Raw genomic sequence first — 10,774 nt, 5'->3', positions numbered from 1 at the left:
GCCAGTTGGCAGTATCTTGTCTCGGTGACTCCTGGTTCTTCTGAGCTCCCACAGTTACTCAGAATACGAAGTTTTACTAAAAAAAAAAAAATACCTATGACATCTTCAAAATAAATGGGGTTGGCATAATATACAGAAGGAAGCCTGCAGACGGTATTTGTTACATTGCTATGAAGTTTGTCTTCAGTGTGGATTTTAAAAATCCAATGGCCACTTAATCACTTTTAAAATTTTGGACTGCCACTTATGGCTTTGAAAAGTGAAGATGCTTTGAGTTGTAGTTCATGTGCACATCTATAGAGAATCCTTATAGAGCATGACTCCGCAAATGCACTTTTTGTTGTCACACAGCAAATACTGAGAGCATAACTGAATGACAGTTTTATCTCATTTTATGTGTCTGTGCTGGAGGAGGTGGTTTTTCATGCAGAAGAAGATTAAATCTCTTCTTGTTTGCTGTTGATGTTTGCTGCAGAAATGTTTGAGGCAGGCAAGGACTTTAGTAGGAAATAACTATGCAGAAACTGGAATACTGCATGCTAACTCTTCAGCTGTGCAAATTGCTGCTCCTTCATGGATTTATGTGGAGCTGTTTTCATTTGCTTTTCTTCTGCTTCTGCCAGGGAACCAGCCCATTGTTCCCAAATATCACAAACTGTGCTGTCGCCTTGCCATAAAATGGTCCAGGGCTGTTACCATTCTGCAGTGAAGAGCATTCTCTCCTACCGGAGGCTGGGCTACTCCTTGCCGAGTCTGGGCTAGCACGAGTGTTTTCCATGCTGATCTCTTAGTGGCATCTACTGTTTAACACATGTAATAGCGTCTTCTCGCAAATGTTTGGGGCTGCAGTAACCTTGAGGACTTCCCCTGAGATAAAGCATTTGTAGATCCCTTTTTATAGAGAATATCTACTCCCCCATGAGGGCTGTAGGCTTAGACCTTTTAAAAGAAACCATTTCTAATACCCTCCCTCTCCCTGCATCCCAATGCTTGCCTTTGATTTTGGTATTTAGTGAATCTTTTCTTAAACTTTGATATATTTGTCATTAATTCTCACTCTTAGGGATTTAGGATCTCTACAGCCCGCAGTGCTAATCTCCATTTCCCCATAGCAGAGGTTTTTCCCTCCCAGTACAGTTGTAAAAGTTTTGCTTTTCTGGAGAGATAAAACAATCTAATGGATTCTTTGTTAGAACAAACCTCATGCTATAGGAGCATCAAGACAACAAAGAGGGTGCCTGTGAACGTTAGTGGCAGAAAGTCTGTGTTCAAGCTCTGTACCCCTTTTGTGAGGTTTGTGTGGGAAAGGGAGAGGAAGAAGGCAGTATGTGGAACAGCCGTGAGAAGCAGGGTGTAAGTTAAAAGATATCTTAAGGGTTAATGCCAGGAGTCTTCAAACCCCTAGACTATACTGCTCATAGGTGTTTATTATCTTGCCTGTTCCAGAGCATTCCTGCAAGCAGTGAGAACCAAGCATACTTTGCTTCCTTTTTTCCCTTTTTTGGTCCCCTTTATAGAAGAAAAAAGCTCCACATTCAGTATATTATATGATGTGACTGATGCAGTGCACAGAGCCCGTGTACTCTCTTGAAGGTCTACATATGCAAGAGAGGTGCAAAACTTTGAATGTCATCTAAACTTTTATTTCTAGAATGGAGGGGGGTTCCCAGGAGAAGTATTCTACCTCTGGAGAATCAAAACTGAATGAGCCATTACAATAAATTTCCTTAAAAATGAAAGCCTATTTCAAGCGAGAGAGAATTGACTTCCACAGAGGACATTTAAAGCTCTGAAGACAGTCTCTTATCAGCAGTACTGCATGCATCAGGCAGTACACTAGAAAAAGTGATTATTGTATTGGTATTGTTTCTCAGTTTTGGTTCTCCATATTGTGAATATGTCTCTTTCCTCTTTTTCAATGGGCAAAAAGGGAAATAAGAAAGTCGAAGAAAAAAATTAGAAAGATAAAACTTACAAAAAGAGTCAGTATTAGATGAAGGGAGAAATTCTTAGGGCTATGAATGTATCATTCATGTGCTCATTTATTCCTGTGCAAATGGAATTGAGTCATAAGAAGCATACAGTCTTTATTTTTTTTATTCTAAAGTGTGCATCACGTAATAAAACTTTGTATTTGTTCAGAGCATTTCCTATAAAGATCTTTAAGCTGCTTATGCAAATAAGTCAAGCTGTGTAAGTAAATAGAGGGAGTTTGTCTTTATTGAGAATGCAAAGGATATGCTGTATCCAGAACCCTTAAGTTATAGGTTAGTACTTCTGAAGAGTTGTATATAACAATTAATTGTTTGCAACAAAATGAAGCACATCCACATCTTTATAACTTAGGTCCATACTAAGTGGAGATTAGTCTGAGCCACAAATGTGAGTATGTGAGTATTAGATTGGGTGACTTCTTGGGCACCTTTATTTTTTGTGATTAGGTCTAGAAACTGCAGTATTTAGTTTTAGCTTGAGCTCATAAGTTCTAAGATCTTGATTTGATTTTTATTTTTATGAGCATTGATTTATTATTTGAGAAATAATTACATATGACAGTAGAGACAAGCAGGCATCAATCTCCTGTGAGATCAGAGTCAGAATCTTCCACTGTTGCTGCTCTCTGTCCATCTGAATCTACATCTGCCCATCACCAACGAAATGTTTGTGACTTTTTTGTAAGGAAGCAACCTCTGAAGTAAGGCAAAACCAATTACTGTGTTTTATAAAATGCATCTGAACTCCTTAGGAAAAAACACTCTACTCCTGCATGTAACAGGCTTCCAACTTAAATAGGTGTTTTTAGCTTTCTGGTATCCTGACTGCCAAAATCAGAGGCTTGATTTTGTAGTAATACTTTTCATATAGACTTCCCAGGAGCAGGAGAAGAAAAAGAATACTGCTTTTAAAAAAGGAATTATTGATTGCAGTCTGCTGAAGACAACTCCTAAGAATTATTGGAAGCTAATTTCCAGCCTTAGAAATTTTGATTAAATCTGACCACACTACCCCCTGCTGAGGACACTTTCGGGAACAAGCTTTCCAAACATTAAAGATGTAAGAGATACATTAAATATAAAATAGTCGATATCCATGATTCAGCTGTGATGGATAGATACCACAGGCATTGTAAGAGGGCTTCTACTAATAGACACTTTGGAATTAGCCAGTGATTCTTAATGAAAATGCCTGCCGGCGCTTCCTCCTTTTAATCTTTCACATGATCTCAAAAAGGAGGGAGGAGTAGGCTTACTGGCACAAAAGTAAAATATAAATTTAGAGTCTGCAAGTCTCTTGGTACCTGTTGTTTTGTTGCAGTTGTGCCATGGTGGCTCCAGTTGAGGGTGCTGGCCTACATGATAGCAGAGAAGCAGGAATAAGAAACAGATAAGAAAAACTCAACCTGCATTCATACTGGTGTAAATAAGTAGAGTTTCTGTCTAAGATACTAAACTACTGGCTACAGCAACATGTATCGTTCACTGATTAACACGACTGGCAGTTCATGCTGTTAGACCAAGAATTTTGCTGAAATCTTTATTTTATTGGTCTGAGCATTACTACTGACTCTGTCTCTCAGCTCCTCAAATGTTGGCAAAACACCTTTCTATCTGTTTTTAGTGTTAAAACAAACTTTCATCACAGCTTTCCTTGCTGTTCCATGCATTGTAAATACAGAGTAATTATGTATTCAGTAATCTTCTCCTTTATCCTTTAGTCTTTTGCAATGAAATGTCTCTTACGGGTAGGTGAAGAATGCCACAATAGCAGCAATAACAAAGTTTATTCTTCTATCAGGAAATTAACTGGGCTCTGTTGTATCTCACTGATTATAAAACCGGTTTAATTTTCCATAGTAAATGGGAACAATATAGCATAATAAACTCCACAGTACATTGGCATTGAAATTAAGTATTTTATCAGCAATACATTTCTAGAAAACATTTATCGCCACAATAATTATTCAGTCAGATAGCACAAGGGAACCCAGGCATATTCATGGTGTGAATGGTGTCATAAAACAGATACTGCCCTGGGGACATGTTTTTGCTCTTCCAAATCTAGCAGAATTCTATGCTTCCTTTTCACAGTTCCAAACCATTCATGGAGTTGCTATATGCAATTGCTTACATAGAAAACAGTATTAGAAAGTCTGTGAATATGTTTTTTAATACAGTTAGGAACAAGGGGCCAAAAACATAACCCTGTGACCATTTAGTTCTGTAGAAATGAACAACTAGATGAAAGAAAAGCCATCAGTATTATGGCTTTTTCATAGACAAATACCAATTTGAGAGAGAGGAGTTTAAATCAACCCACCAGTTGTGAAAGTGATCTTTTTTGAATTTATAAATAGAGTTCTTCCTCCAGCATCAAATGCTCTTTTACTCTAATAAAATAACAAAAGAAGAAAATGCAATTATTAAAACAGAGTGTGGGAATTTGGAATCCCTAGGTTATGTCCCAGGCACTGAAAACTTCTTTAACACAAAGATTGAAAGAAAAAGAGATTTTGCTTTTCCCTTCACAGCAATTAGCCATGGAATATAGTTTTAAACAGCAATGCCACCTCAACTGTTCTTCCTCTATGAGTTTGAGCATCCTTTTAAAAAACCAGTGAAATCAGTTCCTTTAAGCCCATTTTCGTTGTTTTCTTGGGCCTGTTCTTCGGGCTGATTTACTGTGAAGAATGGAAAGGAAATTACTTCAGTATTTTTGAAGGAAGAGTTACTTGCTGCTTGCTTTTCATCATTCTTAATTTGTAAAGCTCAAGCCAGTAGTTGAGGGAGTTTTAATTAACCCAGAGTTTAACTAGATACAAGACTCAGACACATGCACAGATTTCCTGCTCTAATGATCTCATGATGAGTTGCTAATGGTCATTTCTTGGGGAAGGTTCTGGCCTATTTCAGTCACCCTCTGGCAACAGATCAGGACCTCAGTTAATGTAAATCGTCATAGAAACACTGACATTGCTGGAGAATTGCTCATTTAGAGCAGCTGGCAATGTGTATTCTGCTGTTTCCTTGAATCTGCTGACTTTGCTCATGTAATTTTACGGCAGGCTTCATTTGGGTAGCTCGTAGCTCATCAGATCAGTTGTTGACAGGACAAGGTAACAGAGATCTTTATCTTACTTCACAGATTTTGTAATAAAAGCTTGAAGTACTAAAGGTCTATTTCTGTCAGACTTTTTTGTTCTTTTATTCCCTAGAAATAGTCACAAATTCCAGTCCAGCAGTTTTGATTATGAGATTTTACCCAAGGCCACTGACTTGCAAAACCTTTCATCAAACATGCAGCAGTCTTTCAGACAAAGGGAATTGCAAGATAACCTCTGCCTATGCCTTCTGCTGACCTTTTTAAAAGAAGCTCAAAAGCAAGATAAAACAATTTAATATCCAGCTGTTGGGAAAGGTCTTGGCATTACGACTTGAAATACATCAGTCAGATGATCTCCAACTGAAATTAATGTCACAACCCTTTTTGACATTACTGAGACCAACATTTGGTGCATAAAATGTGAAAAGCAAGCAAAACAATTTATTTCAATGAGGCTGTGCTGATTTACATCGATTGAGGATCTTGACCACTGAATGAGTTACTAATATGAATAATAAAGTCTGGCTTCCAGCAGTTATTCATTCATGAGCTGAAGAGTTGAATTTGCTGTTGGCCCATGAGGCTCTTTCTCAGTGTACGTGGCAGCAATAAATGGACTAAAGTGAATTATAGATGATAAAGATAGTTAAAAGCAGTTTTACAAGTGAGATCTCTGAATGCTCTACCACTTGAGGTATCATTTCCCATTGTGTTTCATTTCAGGAATATTGGATTTGGGACTTAACAGTACCTACAGGAGTAAGGTATTGGCCTTCTCACATTTTGTTGGTGCAGATAAGTAAATAAATGCATGCATCATGCTGGCATTTGCAGCATTGAACATACTCTTCAGTGTTGCAGATGCGGTGTTACACCTTGCATTTTTCTAATGAAGCAGATATCTTACTGAGCTTTGCAACTAATGCAAAAGTTGATTGCATGATTGATGCTTTGATTTGCATGGATAGAATTCATGCCTGAACAAAGGGAGAGATCACCATCTGGATGAAATGCAGACTAGATGGGAAGATTCTTCTGTCTTTCCTTAAAAAGAAACAGATGGAGGAGGGGTAGAGAGGCTAAGCTTTGAAATTTTAATAAACTCAGACATAAAAATACAAAGCTATTAAAATGGAAATGCCAACTAACTGATTACTCAGAACTTGTTCATCTGACTTAAGGATACATCAAGGCAGAAATTTTCAAAGCTGCCTAAGGGCTGTTGTAGTCCCCATTCCTGTTTAATTGAAAAAGAGTCAAGTTTCAGTAGTCAGATGGCGCTGGAAATATTTGCACAAAATCATGAAACAGAGATGATTACATTTCATCTAGAATTTCTCTTGAGAAAAAGTGATAAACCTGTCTAACAAACTATTACCCTACTCAGCACCATAACTGTATTACCCCAACTCAACAGTGGCAAAATTGTATTGGAATCAACAGCTCTACCCCATTAGGACTGAAGAAATGCAGGGCTGACTTGGAGTGAATCCAGGGGAACTACATAGCGCAGTGTCTGCCAACGTCCCATGCTATAGGGATATTAGGAGACATTAGTCATGCCAGTTGCTGCTGCTAAGGGGAAGTGAAGTCTTCTTGACCTCTCCAAGAAGTCTGTGCCTGCCTATTATTTGAATGCAGATCCTGAAGTCATTAAAACTGGGAGATTTTGAACATTGCTGAACCCAACTGAGTAAGCCATGTGAAGCCAGTATCTACACAGCTTCTGAATTTGAGCTGATAAGCTCATGTGGTACAGTGCTGGGGACATGCAGTGTCAGGTCTTTATTGGCTTAGACATACACTAGCAAATCTAAGCCTGAATGGCTTTCTGAGAAACTTGCTGTTCCTACATTAATTTCAATAGGAATTAGCTTTTAAGGTACTTCTAAATTCCTGCTAGGCACCTTTCAGCATCATTAAGCATCTAAATACCTTTACAGATCTGTCCCCAAGACATACATCAGTTTTGGACAGGAAATCTCCTGCCCAAATCATGTAATTGCTTTTGGTATTTTTACACAAAAGCAACAACTTTTACATAGCATCTTCTCCATTACCCGTCTTCTCAGAACCATTGTTTACCCGCGGTTCTGCTCGGTTGTCAGCCTAGAATACCATACAGGATAACGGCGTGTTATCATATGCAGTTAGCCTCCTGGGGAATTTGCTACCCTGTTCTATTCAGAGAAATGCTATATGCCCTGCTTAAGGAGCAATTTGTACTGTGTATAAATAAAACAAGGAAACAGTGAACACCCATTCATGTTAGACCTTGGGTCAATGAGGTGTGCACAGAGCTGCTATATATTTCTTCCAGTGAAGAAATTGTTTCCTTCCATCACTGCAGGAAGATGGAACATACTGAAATGTATTTGCAGAAGAGAGAGATCTTGCAATAATGCATGAGCTGGTGTTGGTTATACAGTCCTTTGCTTACTCCTTAGCTGTAAATAAGAGAAAGTATTTCTGTACAAGTTTGTCGTACCCTAGCTCCATGTGATAATCAAAGGGTGAGTTTTTGTAAAACTAAGCATAAGCTAAACTGTAAACCTCGGTTTAGTTAATGAATGTTTGCCCTTTCTCACTGCTGTGCTGGTGCAGAATAATCCAGGAAAAAAAAAGAGTGCCAGTGAAATTGGTGGCAGGTAACTAGTGGCTTTGTTGAAAAATTGTTTAGAACTATCCCTATTACATTAATAGAACAACAAAATGAACTGACAATAGGGTAATGCAAACTAAGTAACAAAACTAGCATTACCATACAAGCATTTGGTTTATTTGGGTAACATGTGCAGTGAAATATTGAGCTATAATGTATCTGGGCTATGAGATTTTCAGAGAATATGTTAAATATTGTTCCATGATAAAACATGTACAGGCAGATGGATAAAAGCACTGTTCTCTCCTATTTGTGGTGTATGTATGTATTTGCATATTTAATTGCTTATCTAGCTTACTCTGCTGCTTTTTATTTATGGTTTCTGCTGGTGATCGGAAAATAAGAGCCCAGTTCTTAACCAGACCTGATCACTCATCAGCTAGAGGGATTGACTATTAAATTAATTAACAGATGGCTTTAGTTGTAGTAGTAGTTTTTTAGTTGGTGTGCTAAAACCACTTACTATTTTGGTGAACAGCATGGTTTTATTTTTTGTTTTTTTCCACAGTTTCCACGTACTTTCTCTTGCTTTGGATGTAAACTGCTTGATCCAAGTGCCATCTTTTTTGTTTGTATATGCACAGAACCTAGCTAGATAGGGTCCAGGCTGGTGACTAGAAGAGTTCTTAAGTGTTACCACAGGAAAAACATTTTTTTCTTCCTTTTTCCATTCATTGAATGAAGGTCGGTATATTCTTTAGCTATTGTAGTTCTTACTTGGAACACAGGAGGGCACTAGAATTACGTTTCTTAAACCAGTTACGCCACGAAAAAAGAGATGCCGTTAGATAGTACTTAGAAATGTTTCTAAGACACGGGCTTCTTTCTAATGACTCTGTTAACTTCACATTTTGAAATGCTAAGTTTAGATAAAGGTTTTACTTCAGCAGTCTGATAATTTGCAAATACGCTGTCCTTTCAACTATGAAGTAAAAGACCCAGGAGTAACATGACTTTCTTAGTGCACTAAAAATGTGAATGAACCTTATTCACCCAAATTCTCTCCAGCTCTGATCGGTAACGTGACCTCAGTATTGTGGTTCTGGTGTGGTATTTATGGAAACTGAGTTAATCTGTGATGCAGCCTCAATTAGAATTTAACTATCTATCCTGCTCCTGTTTGAGGCAGAGAAGAACAGGGTCCAGACTGTTCACTGTTAATGGCCCTGTTAAACAACACTTGAGCATTAAAAGAAAGAAAGAGAGAAGAAGAAAAAATATTTGGTGATATTATAAAATTAAATAAAAGGCTTTCTGAAATAAAACCTGCTTTCAGCGATAGCTGAGATTGCTTCTTTCATGTGCCCCTGACATTTGCAAATCATTATATTTAATGAAACATTCACCAACTTTCCCTACTTCAGTAATAAAGCCAGCTACGCTAGTTACTACTTGTCTATCTTTCATGCTTTGCTCTGTTTCTCATTTGCTGCCAAGAATTTGCTTTACCTGGGTTGGAAAATACTGACACAGCTCAGCCAGCTTAACTACAAAAGCAAGAATCTTAAAATAAAATCAAGGTTCTAGGCTGTCAGTTAGATTCTTGATTAGAGAACCTCTAGCCAAAGGCCTTGGCAGCCAGAATACAGGTGGTCTTCCAAAAATTCATTTCAGTGTCTTCATGAATACTTTTCTTATTTAATAATTTGGCCTCAGATCTAGGCATGTTCCACAGTCCCTCTCTTGTCATCTGCAAGATGCTACTCATCAAGCTGTTTCCCTTCTTTATTTGGGATGATGCTACAGAAAGCCATGGCTGAGCATAAGTAAAATGGAAAGAAAGAAAACTATCTTTACCAGAAAAGAAACAGCTGTTTTTCTCTTTCTAAGGAGGGTCATTTTAACTAACTTTGGCTGTTAACACACACATAGCACCTTGAATTGCAGCAAGGAATGTTTAGCTGGAAGCACTGAAACTTTTACAAGACTAACACTTCAGGCATTGCTAAAGCAGCCCTCCAAGGGCGGATGGAGTGTTCCCCGGACAGAAGGGAATGCAGGGTAATGCAAAAAAAGCAGTCTCCTCTGCATGGCTTGTTCTGCCATACACTGCAAAAGGGCCGCAGAAAAGTCATATCGCATTCGTAGTGGGGAGTATTTTGGAATCCAGGTGGTCCAAGATCAGAGCAGAGGCCTAGAACAACCATCACCCTGTTTAATTGTCTTGATAGCCTAGTTACATTACTCTTCGTGTTAAGGTCTAAAAGCACTTTGCAATATTAAGCTTCTCTAAAAAAAGTCTGGGGAATCTTCCAGAGTAAAAGAATTTGCAAAATACCTCGGTATTGGCTCTTCATACAAGCTTGGATGCCTCTGTTCTGTGGTGAGGGGACAGGCTCTAGGCAGTGCCCTCTGCTCTCTGTGAGCCCTTGGCTCTCTACAAAAACACTGCAAGCACTACGTTTAGTGGCACTGCTAAACCTTTAGCTGGAGGTTTTTGTGCATAAGAACAATGACTTCAGATATGTGCCTGTACACCATCTGATCATGGTTGGCTGGGTTGAATTAGTGTTTTATAAATATCAAATTAGTTACCCAGTTCCAGCTTGCAAATCTCTTCTTTTTTTCTTATAACTTGTCCTACGTATTGACACACTCTGTGTTGAAGCTTCTGGTGCCATTGAAAGAGCCCATGTCCATATTTAATGTGTTCTCATGTTCAGTGGTTCAGACATACACATCTGATTATAGTTGGGAACATCTCAGTCATGTCATGAGCAGCCCTTGGGAGAAGATCAAAACATCATTTTAAAGAAGGATTTGGCTGTCTGGTGGAAACTGAGTGTAACATTACTGCACATCACAGCTAGATGAGGAACACAGCGTGTGTGTAACAAATTCATGGGCCACACATTCTTGACAGATGACAGATCACCACATATTGTTAAAAAAACAGTATATTGTACAACGATACTGTGACTAATAGTGATATCAAGTGTCCTTATGTTTGAAATTCTGGCTTGCAAAGAAGTTTATTTGTTAGAGCAGATTACCAGTAATTAATTCTTATTT

Source organism: Mycteria americana, chromosome 23 (assembly GCF_035582795.1).
Source record: "Mycteria americana isolate JAX WOST 10 ecotype Jacksonville Zoo and Gardens chromosome 23, USCA_MyAme_1.0, whole genome shotgun sequence".
Taxonomy (NCBI): domain Eukaryota; kingdom Metazoa; phylum Chordata; class Aves; order Ciconiiformes; family Ciconiidae; genus Mycteria; species Mycteria americana.
Note: the sequence above shows the minus strand (reverse complement) of the source record.